Genomic DNA, 12,476 nt, shown 5'->3' with positions numbered 1-12,476 from the left:
ATATTGCAGGGAGACAGCCATTGAAATGCATTTTGCGTTAGCATTTCATGAACATTGGGCCTCATTCCGAGTACGGCGCTAACCAATGGCGCTATTAACGCCTTGGTTGACGCCGTACCCGGACCGGCAGCGCCTTGGTGGTTGGCGGAATTACCGCCCCATTCCAAGGTTGGCGGGGCGGTAATTCCCCAATCCCCATTTACCCTTCCCCATTCCCATTCTTGCCCCATAGGGCATAATGGGAGTGGGGAAGGCGTCAATTATGCCACCGTAAATTACGGTGGCGTAATTAACATCAAGGTCCCTTAGCGCCATGGTATTTAACGCCTGCTAAAAGCAGGTGTTAAAAGCACCATGGCGCTAAGGGAACTCGGAGTATGGCGGTAAGGGATTACCGCCACCGCTCTCGTTAGCGGTGGCCGCTATCCCTTACCGCCATACTCGGAATGAGGCCCATTGACTCTTAGGGAAGATTCAGCCATTGCAATACATGTAGAACATGAATTACCACCACAGCCCTCCTCTCTGCTCCCCAAGTGATGCTGGATAGATCATGTACAAATCGATCATGACATTACTAAGCCGATACCTGCAACCCTGTTTAGCAGGGATTTGGTATCCTCATGAACCTCTTTCTATGTCATCCCAGGATTGGTAGTGAATCCATCCATGCGTGGTCCAGAGACGTTTTGCATCATTGTGGCGAAGTGCTGCATGTTGCACAACATTGCCAAAAATTGGGTACAAAAATTAAGGAACGACATTCCACACTTTACAAGTTTAGAAGCTGAAATGTGGTCCGAGTCAACCTACTGTGAGAGAAACGAGGCTGGGACATACTACTGCCGCTGTGGTTGCTTTTCTTTCAGAGATGCCTGGTAGGACGAATTAGTAGCTGACCAGAGGAATGATGGTGGATGGGAGCCTGGTTGGGGATGCCATGCTGTGGACAGACCGGGCGGATTTCTGCAAGGCACAGTGTGGTGGACTCCATCTTACATGAACTCCTGCATATGCAAAAGAGACTGCTCCTGGCTGATCTTAAGCCTAGTCAAGGTGACTTGTGACAGCATGCCACTGGCTGGCTTCCATCATCTGGTGGCAGAGGGTAGCATTGCAAGTGGAAAGTTGTTGCAACGCTATAGCAGAAACAGAGCTACTTAGCAAGTGGCCTTGTTATGCCAGACAGACCTTCTCTTGGACAAGGAAAGCAGGCTCTATATGACTCTACAGCTACTACAGCAGATGCAGCTGTATACGCGTGCTATTGGACATCCAAAACATCCTCTCGAATTTGTTGCCTTTCTTCCAGTATCTCTTGTCTTATCTTAGCTGATTGGATTCCTCCAACTACTGCTTCTTTGCCTTCCATGACTGTTGGGACTCTGATATGATCAGCTACCCTGTCTTCGCCTGTCTTGCTGGGCTTGTTGGCTTGGCCAAGGACTGTGCCGCACCGCCCAATACAAGATATGTATCCGGATCAATGGTGCCCAAAGCCAATCTTCACATTCTTTCAAACCCAGGAAAGAGGTGCGATGACCCCTCCCATCTACCCGTTTTCACCCTCAATCACCTGCACCCACCCAGTCTGACTTCAACTGAGCCACCTCCCCTGCCCCCTTTTGGCAATTTCCCCGATGTCAATTTGGAAAGCCCTGATCACCTGCCCTCCAACCTGCACGAGTCCTGTTGCTGTATCACACCCCCTCAACCCACAAACTTCCTACTAACACTGAGAGAGGCCCCCCTTAAGGCACAGTTCACCTCCGCTGCAGACGGGGAGCACTTCTGACAATGATGCTGAGACTGCTCCCCCCATGGAGCACCAAGTATTGTTCTTCTAAGCCACACTGAACCTTCAGCCATACATCTGTGACAGCACCACCTCCCACCTTGGCGCCTTACGATAGATGCCCCCTGGAATCTAACAACAACGTTTGTTCATGCTGTTCATTGTCCCAGCCATTACTGCTCAACTCAATCACTGGACTCCCCTTTGGAAGCCCTTCCGTAGAATGCAATAATGCTTTCATTGTGCCTCCGTGCCCGCAATTGTTTCACTTTGCTATGCCATTGCCTAATGGTAGTCTCTCCATAGAATGTATTAATGCTTTCATTGTGGCCCCATGCCCGCAATTATTTTACTCTGCTGTGCCATTGCCTATTTATCCAACACTGCATATTGCCTCTCGTATACTACTCAATTCTCCTCTACTTCTGAACTGCTATACGCAGCTTAGTACACCTCCCAAAAGATGGACTACTAACACTGGCCCTCACAATAGTCCAAATGCTTTTCTGATGCCTGATATGCCGTATGAAACTATACCAGAGGCTACTCGCCACCCCACCCCTAGCCAAACCTATTGTACTCTCCCGAACTTCGCCAGCTCCCCCCCCCTACCCAGGATAACAGCAGCAGTGACTCGCCTCACTCGGTCGCCTTGGCTACCCTGACCCCGAGCCCCCATCTTGCCTTACTCCTATGCTCGTCCCCATGAATAACATGGTGCTTACCAATACTGCACCCTGTAAGGATCCCTCTCACAACTCGCCTCTGCCCACACCGCAATCCTTATCTGCACACCCCAGTTAGGGATCACCGGTCTCTGGTGCCACAACGAATAACATTGCAGCCTACCACACACCCAACCACCTCCCCCCTCCCTCCGACCTTCCTGCCACCATTACTATGGATTGGTGCTGCCCACTCCCCAGGCAAGCCCACAGAAGCCAGCTAGTAACTCGGCACCTGTCCTTATCCCACCTGTTTACACACAAGGACGCCTTCAGTTACCCCTTGCTGGGCCTCCAGCGAACCTACACTCGCTACACCCCCTCAAACTCACTGTTAGACTCCGGAGAGACCACACCTCATGTAAAACCACCACTGCCTCCAATCTTAATAATCCTTGTAGGCTGATACCCCAATATCCAGTGGTTAGGAAATATTTCCATTGATGGGTAATTTTCCCTCCAGTTGTGAACCCCCCAACTTTTTTCTGTTGTCTGACCATCCTAGCATGACTTTTACCCGTGGAGCCCAGACTTTTGCTGTACTCCGCTGGGCTTTTTCTCATTTTATTATGGGGAAACTGGCATGCCCTTAAGACTGTCAGTACTGGGAGACTGATTTCCTTAAGTCTTTCACTTTATTGCTATTTCTTAGTAATATTTTATCAGTGCACAATGTACCTTCCAGTACAGTGCACTGGGATCCCTTTCTCATTTGTTAGGTCCCAGACACCCTTGAAGGAGTTTTGGTGGATGTACAATGTGCCGGACAGGGATGGTGGCAGCAGTTACTTTTATAGCATGTTTGCCTCTTTTCTATGGTCCAAACTGCATTTACCATGTTTGGCCCAGGACAGTGGCCAGTGCTCAAAATGGCCACGCCACAAGGTCCTTTGTTCTGTCCTTTGACCATCTTGTCCCTTTGCCTTCTGCTGGTCAAGCCGACCCAGGAAATTCCTTATTTGGTCATGCAGAACCCTGCACAGACCAAAGCCTTTGTGGGCTTCTGCAGCCTTGTGTGTGTATCTCCAGGATGTGGTCTGGAGCTGTCTAGTTCCAATACACATCCTTGGTGCTAGGATGTCTGGTGTGCTGGGATGACAGGGAGCAATCTGGTCCATGATTGGTCCATGCCTGGGATGGCTAAATGTGAGCAGATCTCTTATTGGTTTCTCTTTGTTTTGGCGCAAAGGAGATTCCGGATAAGAGAAGGCACTCTACACCCATTCCAGGTCGGTCTTCTGAGTTCACACCCAACATAGTAAAGGAGCCAAGTATCCTGAAACAAAGAAGCAGATCTGTGGAGGTTTGGCACCCTGACCCTGCTGCTGTCCCGTTGGAGCTCCTGTTTTTGATTGAACATAAAAGGCCTGCAAGGACGAGTCGACCATTGGAATAGTGGGACTAACAATTCTCGGCACCTCCTGCTTCGCCTGTAAATGAGCCTGCTCAGAAGTGTTCCTGGACCACCCAGTGAACTGACAAGCTTGTATGGGACCTTTGACTTGGAACTTCTGCTGTCTTGAGTTTGGGCTTGAGCATTTGGCGACTGTAAGCTTGAGTTGTAAGGCATTCTCCCGCTGAGTTTCATACACCTAGCATTCTTAGGTATGGAATAAGGAGAGTATGCCTGAATCCGAGCAAACATAGTCACTGTGTCACCCAGCTGTAGTTACGATCGACATGGGTGCCTTGCTGCTGTGCCCCCCTGTGCTATAAGACTTGCTGCACTGGAACTGGCCTGATCCCTTCACGAGGAGCAGAGAAATTGCCACTGCTCCAACACAGAATAATTCCCAGAAAAACATAGCCCCTGAAAGCCGCAGAGCGGCGCAACAGCATGATATGGAACTGTAAACGAACTGGACTTGACTGGTGAAGTTTAGTCCCTAGTGCGCTGAAGGTTGATAAGTACTTGCATCCCTTACCAGTGGCCCCTGTCACATCCATAGACTTTTATGTACGAGTGTCCCCTGAAGGCCACTCTCCTTTGTTGAGGTAGTCTGTGCTACCAAGCTATTCCCAATTCCTGGAACCTGTTCTGTCCTCTTGGGGAGACCCTTTTTGAATAGTGGAAAGTTATTCTTCATCACCTCACCCACCTTCCTGAGCCAGTACAGCCCCCTGAAGAAGACTTGTTTTGAACGTAACCGCACGATCGAGTGCTCCAGCACTGAATGTACGTTTGAGTGCAAGGATCCAAACTTCTTGGGTTTCAATTGTTCAAGTACTGCCTAATATATATTCACATTGTGTGCCCACCACCCACCTATAATTGTCCGTTACCTGCATTGAACAGCATCACTTATACCACACTGTATTCATTTTTATTCAGCCCATATGTGCTCTGTAGCTAACATTTCTATTTAGCCTCAGTTTGCCCTGCACTGTACCAGTTCTATTTAGCCTATTTTGTGATCTGCACCTAATTTTGTCAGTTCTACCTAGCCCTTGTGTGCTGTGCACTGCGTCAGTTTTACTCAGTTCTATCTAGCCTATATTTGCTCTGCAGTTAATTTGTCCATTTAGCCCTTGTGTGCTATGCATTGTGCCAGTCCTATTTAGACCTTGTGTGCTCTGCTCTGTGCCAGTTCGATTTAGCCTATATGTACTCTGCAGCTAACAGTTCAATGTAGCCCTTGTTTGCTATGCATTGTGCCAGTCCTATTTAGTCCTTGTGCGCTCTGCTCTGTGCCAGTTCAATTTAGCCCTGTGTGCTCTGCAGTAATAATCCACTTAGCCTACCTGCGCTCCTAGGCCACACCCTTGATCGCTACTCACCTTCTTGCCCTCCCAGGCAGACTAGCTGCATAGCCGCATGCCTTCGTCTAACCACCCCCGAATCTTAGGATTGCATGTAACTCTAGCTAACGTCTATTAATACTTGCCAGCTGCCTCACTATTATCTTAACACTGGTATCATGTTACCACACCCCTCCTCCCATAAGCTATTGCCCTCGTTACTGAGACTACCCCTCTTATTGTGGGCATCCACCCATGTGATTTACTCATCAGCCAGTTTAGTTGTACCTAGCACCCTGCGTGTTGAAACTATGGCCCCTACCTACAGACCTTCGGCCACTCACTCGAGCATTGAGCACCAACATCCTAACATCTACCTTAATGACCCTGCATTATGGTTTAACCAATTCACCAAAAACCCACACCTAACCAACCTTGTTCCACCCACCTAAGAAACAAAAGACTAGGAACAAGATTCCTGGGCATGACGGGACACCCTATGCACCCTAGCATATACTCAAAATGCCTGACGCCCAGCCTCTCCCCCCAGCCCCCTAACTCACTTACTCCTCAGCGCCCCCAGACAAGCCCTGTCTTAACAAGCAAAGCCATACTGATCGAGGCCGCTCTGGTCAATGCAAGGTCCCTAGCAGCACATGCACTGGACGTTGCTGATCTTATCAAGACTCAGGAGCTTGACCTCATTGCCATCTCTGAGACATGGTTGCATCCCGCCTCAGGCCCAGCACTCTCCCTGGCCATTCCCCCCGAGTACTCCATCTCCAGATGCGACTGCACCTCCAGAGACGGCGGAATTGCATTCATCCATAAAATTTCACTAGGACTTAGAACCCTACCGATTACTAATCTTTAATCTGCTGAGCTACTCTCTGCCAAACATCCACTATCTGCCAACCAAACGGCCACTATGCATCTAATATACAGGCCCTCTGGTCCCCCACATCATTTGTGGATGACATCACTTCCTTACTACTTGAAAAAGTGAAAACTAATTCTCAAACTATCATCCTAGGAGACCTCAATCTTGGTCACCAAGACCCCAATGACCTCGCGGCCATTGACTTTGCCAACACCTTAACTGATCTAGGTTTCTCCCATCATATACAACAACCTACCCACATCAAAGGGCGGTCCCTAGATTGGCTAAGTGACACCAACTGTAACATTAGCCTTCTCTCTAATGCTCCCTGTGCTTGGTCTGATTATCATATCATCACCCTTCATATTGATGCAGCTCATCCACCCACGGCTCCCGTCGCCCCTGCCATCCCCACCAGTAATAAAACAAATATAACCCCTGAAAAGTTACTCCCCCTCATCCTTCCCACCCTCAACAACGTCACTGTCTCTTGTTCGGACCCTACTTTCTTAGCTGACACCTATAACCAGAGAGTCCTCTCAGCCATAAACTCCATCGCCCCGCTCAAACTGAGGAGATCCAAACAGCATGCGCACCTCAACTCGTGGTTCACACCACAGCTCAGAGAGCTACGTAAAGATAAACGCAGTGCAGAGTCACATTGGAAAAGTCACCCGTCTGATGCCCACAAGGCCAGTCTCCTCCTAGCTACTCTCAACTACAAAGAAGCCATATTCCAGGCCAAAACAGATTCCTACAATAACCGTATCCTGTCAGCACAATCGAACTTGGGACTGCTGTAGCACCCCCTAACCCCTGCACTAAAGATAGCAATTGGTGCACCAAAGTACAGACAGCTCTTCTGGACAAATTGCATCCCTCCAAACTAAAATTAGAGACAAACAAAACCTCCTACAGTCGGATCAACCTCTGTCCATTCCCACCCTTAGCACCTGTCAAGCCAACCTGAACTGTAAACCGTTCGCCTTCTCCCCTCTTACTATTCCTGAAGTAGAAGCGATTATAAACAACCTCAAGCCTTCCAATTGCCAAGGTGACCCCTGCCCAGCTCAAATCATCAAGGAAGTCTCTCATCACCTAGCCCCCTTTATCACGGCCTTCATAAACGCTTCCTTTAAAACTGGCATAGTCCCTGACAACCTCAAGGATGCCTGGGCGATCCCACTACTCCAAAAACCATCCCTTGACCCCAACATAACGACTAACTTTAGACCCATCACTACGGTCCCGCTCCTGCTCAAGATTCTAGATCGTGCAGCATACCAAAACAATCCGGTTTCCACCCTAAACATGGCACCGTAACAGCCTTGATTGATCTGAAAACTCAAATGGAGATACTAAAGGATAATGGGAAGTTAGCGTTACTCCTTCTCCTGGACCTTTCCGCGGATTTCGATCTGGTCAACCACCAAATACTCTGCCACATCTTAAATCTGCGGCCCATTTCTCGGACTCTGCCAATGCATGGATCCACTCCTTCCTAAGCAACAGGTCCATGCGGGTCTTCTCTCCAACAGCCACAAACCCCTCTTCGATGTGCTCGATTATCTGGGTGTCTCCTACACTAACTCTGCGGATGACACCCAGATACTCATTCCCATCACTGGTGATCACACATCAGACATCAAATCCTTGAATGACTTCTACCTGGTCATCCCGGCCTGGATGGCACAACACAAATTATGCCTTAACGACGACAAGACAGAGCTTCTATTACTAGGCTCAACTCAATGCCTTAATAAACTTGACCAAGCCGTCAAGTCCTTCAACATTGATGGCAATGACATCAAGGTATCTAAAGACAGTAACAGGGTAATTCATAGAAATTCGCACAAAAGTGGCGCATGCGGCTGGCGCACAGTGTCCCCGTGCGAATGTCTGCGCCAGCTGCATGCGCTAAAATCGATTTCCGCGCACAGCGTATTCATGGATTTTAGCCTCCAAAAGCAGCCGTGGTGCAGAGTGGCGCAGCAACCCTGCAGCAGCGCCAGTTACGCCCCCAAGAACGCCCTTGCGCTGGGAAAAGCCATCAAAATCCCCAATCCAGCGCAAAGGGCTGTGCCAACCCTGGACCAGTTTACCGGACTGCCAAACAGCAAACGCCAAGCGGGGAACGTGTATTATGGGTTTTGCGGTAACTTCCACACTCGAAAGGGCCTGTGCGAGTGGGGTACGTGTCTAACTGTTGATCGTGGGTAGTTTCACATGCGAATGGGCTGGGTACGTGTATTTCAGGGGTGCGCGGGAAGTTTCACACGCAAATAGGCTGGGTACGTATATTTCAGGGGTGCGCGGGAAGTTTCACACGCAAATGGGCTTGGTACGTGTATTTCAGGGGTGCGCAGGAAGATTCACATGCGATCGGCCTGGGTTGGTGTATTTCAGGGGTGCGCGGGAAGTTTCACATGCGATTGGCCTGGGTACGTGTATTTCAGGGGTGCGCGGGTAGTTTCACACGCGAATGGGCTGGGTACGTGTATTACAGGGGTGCGCGGGAAGTTTCACACACGAATGGGCTGGGTACGTGTATGTCAGGGGTGCGCGGGAAGTTCCACACGCGAATGGGCTGGGTACGTGTATTTCAGGGGTGCGCGGGAAGTTCCACACGCGAATGGGCTGGGTACGTGTATTTCAGGGGTGCGCGGGAAGTTTCCCATGCGAATGGGCTGGGTACGTGTATTTCAGGGGTGCGCGGGAAGTTTCACACGCGAATGGGCTGGGTACGTGTATTACTGGGGTGTGTGGGAAGTTCCACACACGATTTCAGCAGGGTACGTGTATTTCTGGGGTGCGGGGAAGTTCAACACGCGATTGCAGCAGGGTACGTGTATTACAGGGGTGCGCGGGAAGTTCCACACGCGATTTCAGCAGGGTACGTGTATTTCTGGGGTGTGGGGAAGTTTCACACGCAATTTCAGCAGGGTACGTGTATTACAGGGGTGCGTGGGAAGTCCCACACGCGATTTCAACAGGGTACATGTATTTCTGGGCTGCGGGGAAGTTTAACACGCGATTCCAGCAGGGAACGCGTATTACAGGGGTGCGCGGGAAGTTCCACACGCAATTTCAGCAGGGTAAATGTATTTCGGGGGTGTGGGCAAGTTTCACACGTGATAGGCCCTGTGCGAGTGGGGTACGTGTATTTCGGGGGTGCAGGGGAGTCCTACATGTGAATTGGCAGTGTGGGTCCTCCCAGGTGTTCCCTCTACACCCTCCACACCCCCTGCAGGCAGACCACACCACAGGGGACTACCCTGCACCCCTGGTCATGTCCCGCAGGCAGCCCATCCACCATGGGCATGCCCCCCAGACAAGCCACATGTCACCTTGCACTAGTGATCACCAATGCATTACCCCCTTGCACCCCCAACCCACAGCAGTGCAGGGCACCTGCCAGCAGGCCCCCACTCATGTCCCCCAGCACCCCCACCCCCCAGCAGTGTGGGGTACCTGCCAGCAGGCCCCCACTCATCTCCCCTTGCAACCCCACCCCCCAGCACTGAGGGGCACCTGCCAGCAGGCCCCCACTCATGTCACCTTGCAGCCCCATCCCCCAGCAGTTCAAGGCACCTGCCAGCAGGCCCCCACTCATGTCCCACTCATGTCCCCCTGCACCCACACCCCCCAGCAGTGCAGGGCACCTGCCAGCAGGCCCCCACTTATGTCCCACTCATGTCCCCCTGCACCCCCACCCCCCGGCAGTCATGGGGCACCTGCCAGCAGGCCCCCACTCATGTCCCCTTGCACCCCCACCCCCCAGCACTGAGGGGCACCTGCCAACAGGCCCCCACACATGTCCCCTGCACCCCCACCCCCCAGCAGTGTGGGACACCTGCCAGCAGGCCCCCACTCGTGTCCCCTTGCACCCCCACCCCACAGCACTGAGGGGCACCTGCCAGCAGGCCCCCACTCATGTCCCCTTGCAGCCCCACCCCCCAGCAGTGCGGGGCACCTGCCAGCAGGCCCCCGACACATGTCCCCCAGCCAACACGTCATCACAATCTAGATCCCTGGCCCTTATGGCCAGCCTCCACATGCCAAAGACCCACCCAAGTATTGCATCCACCCTCATAGAAAAGGCAATTACATGATACAACCCCAATGGCAAGTATGAAAATGAACACATGTCCGTCACACAAACCCAATGGTTGCAAGTGAATGTGAAAACCCATATCATGACATGCATGAAACCAATGAGATAATACCACACATGGAAGTATGAAGAAAAAGATGTATTAAAAGCAACATGAATGGAATTAAAATCAAACAAACAACAATGGGAATAAAAAAAGAAAAGCTGCATGTCCGTAAAATAATGAAAAACAAGAAATCATAATCCAAAGGAAAGGTGTCCAAAGTCACAGTCCAACAAAGCAAATCCAAGGGAAAAACAAAAGTGAAAACCATTGCTCCATGTGGAAATCCAAAAAAAAAAGATCAATCCAATAGTGAACTATATACAGATGAACAATCCAGGGTCCATGATCCCAACTGAAGAAATGAAACCTATAAAAAATACTACTTAATGATAAACTATATATAGAAACGTGGTGCATTGTCCAAACACAACCAAAATAAAGAAAAAAACAAAGGAAACCTAACACTATCTAACTATTTACAAGGGCAGCAGGCAAGTCCAACGGCTCAAATGTTGATGTCCCGGGCCAGGGCATCATCAAATTCCTGCTCGATGTCCCGGAGGCGGTCCTCTTCCATGGCCCCGAGGGTTCGCAGGGACAATGACATCTGGAACTCCAGGTCCCTGCGAATGGCCTCGAGGCACTCGGCCACCCTCAGGGCCCTACGCATGGAGTTCTCCACCCTGACCATCGTGAGCCGTGCATCTTCCGCCCGCTGCCACTCCGCATCTATCGCATGGCCCAACCGCTGCCACACGGAAGACACTTCCCGTCCAGGGTCCTCCTGCCCTCCGGCCGATGCCTGCCCCTCCGATGATGAAGGCCCCGAGCCATCATGGTGTTAGGCGGAAACCTGTGCAGTTCCCTCTGGGACCACTGCAAATGATTTAGGACTACAGGTGTTTGGCAGTAAACCCACTTGGTAGCAGTCTGTACTACACAGATTCACTTGGTAGCTGTGGCTGAGCAGTCAGACTTCCCCCAAGAAGAGTTAGGCAGTATGTGGAGTATACAAAATAGGGCAATCTACACAGTAGGACAAGTAGACACGGAACAAGGCTTCGGAGTAAAGATATAAAGGTATTTATTTATAACAACACATCTATGGAAAACACTCTGGCACTCTTACGGCAAAATAACTTCAATCACAAATTACTATACGAAGAAAATAGATAAATCCCCCTAATAATATTTCGACAAATCTAGGTTCACCAGCATCACTTATTTTCAGACAGGTGTATGCGTTAACCTAGATCGCACTCTAGTATTCGTTAGGACAGGAGCGAAAAATAAGGCAGGCTATGAAATCAACTCGGTACCAATACTTTACGGACAAATGCAAGGCAAGTAAGGCAGGTTACTGCAGATCACAAAGTTCAGAGGCCAGGCCCACTCGGAGAGAGGCAAGGTGATATGTCCAAAAGTGACTCAGAGCAAATGCGCTTCAAGTCTTTATCGCAAATTGTTATGGAAAGATTGGACCAGTTCAGAACAGTAAGTTAAAGAAAGCTTGGAGGCGACCCAATGGAAAGGCGAGGATTAAGACACCTCACTCTATCCGGCAGAAAGGGAAGCCAGGCGGACACGGTACCTTGTTTGTGGAGAGACAGCTCCGGCAGGGGCAGTTGTTCCTGGTGGTGGATGCACGTCGGGTCTTTGCCAAGAGAAGAGATGATCTCGTCGTCGAAGAAAAGTGAAGTCTGGTGCACCACCAGGGAAGAGACCAGCCGCGGAGTGCTCTGTCACAAGGCACCACCTTTTGGTTGCGGTACAGGGGTAGTGGCTATCCGGTTGCCGGGGTGCTCTGCACGGGCAATTCGACCACTGCGTCCTGAAGCGAAGAAAAATCAAAAGTGACTGGTTGTTCCCACCAGTCAGGGGAAGAGACTCTCCGGCAGGGAGATCTCCTCTGTCGTCGGGAAGTGGTGAGTCGGTTCAGCAGGGCTCCACCGGAGGTGTCGTCGTTGCAGGTCGGCTCAGCTTTACCCTCGTCGGATTCTTAGGTCCTGTGGCGACTTCTGAAGATCCAGTCCCAAAAGCCCTGCTTTTATGCAGAAAACCCCCATTCATTCAGCCTAGCTGTCAATCAAAACAAGCTAAGTGGTGAGCGGGGAGGCTCACCACTTGGGCCAATCACACCAGAGTGCGACCGTAGTTGGCAAGGCCACTCAATCGAG

The sequence above is a fragment of the Ambystoma mexicanum genome, chromosome 3p (assembly GCF_040938575.1).
Source record: "Ambystoma mexicanum isolate Mex_15411 chromosome 3p, UKY_AmexF1_1, whole genome shotgun sequence".
Classification (NCBI taxonomy): Eukaryota; Metazoa; Chordata; class Amphibia; order Caudata; family Ambystomatidae; genus Ambystoma; species Ambystoma mexicanum.
Note: the sequence above shows the minus strand (reverse complement) of the source record.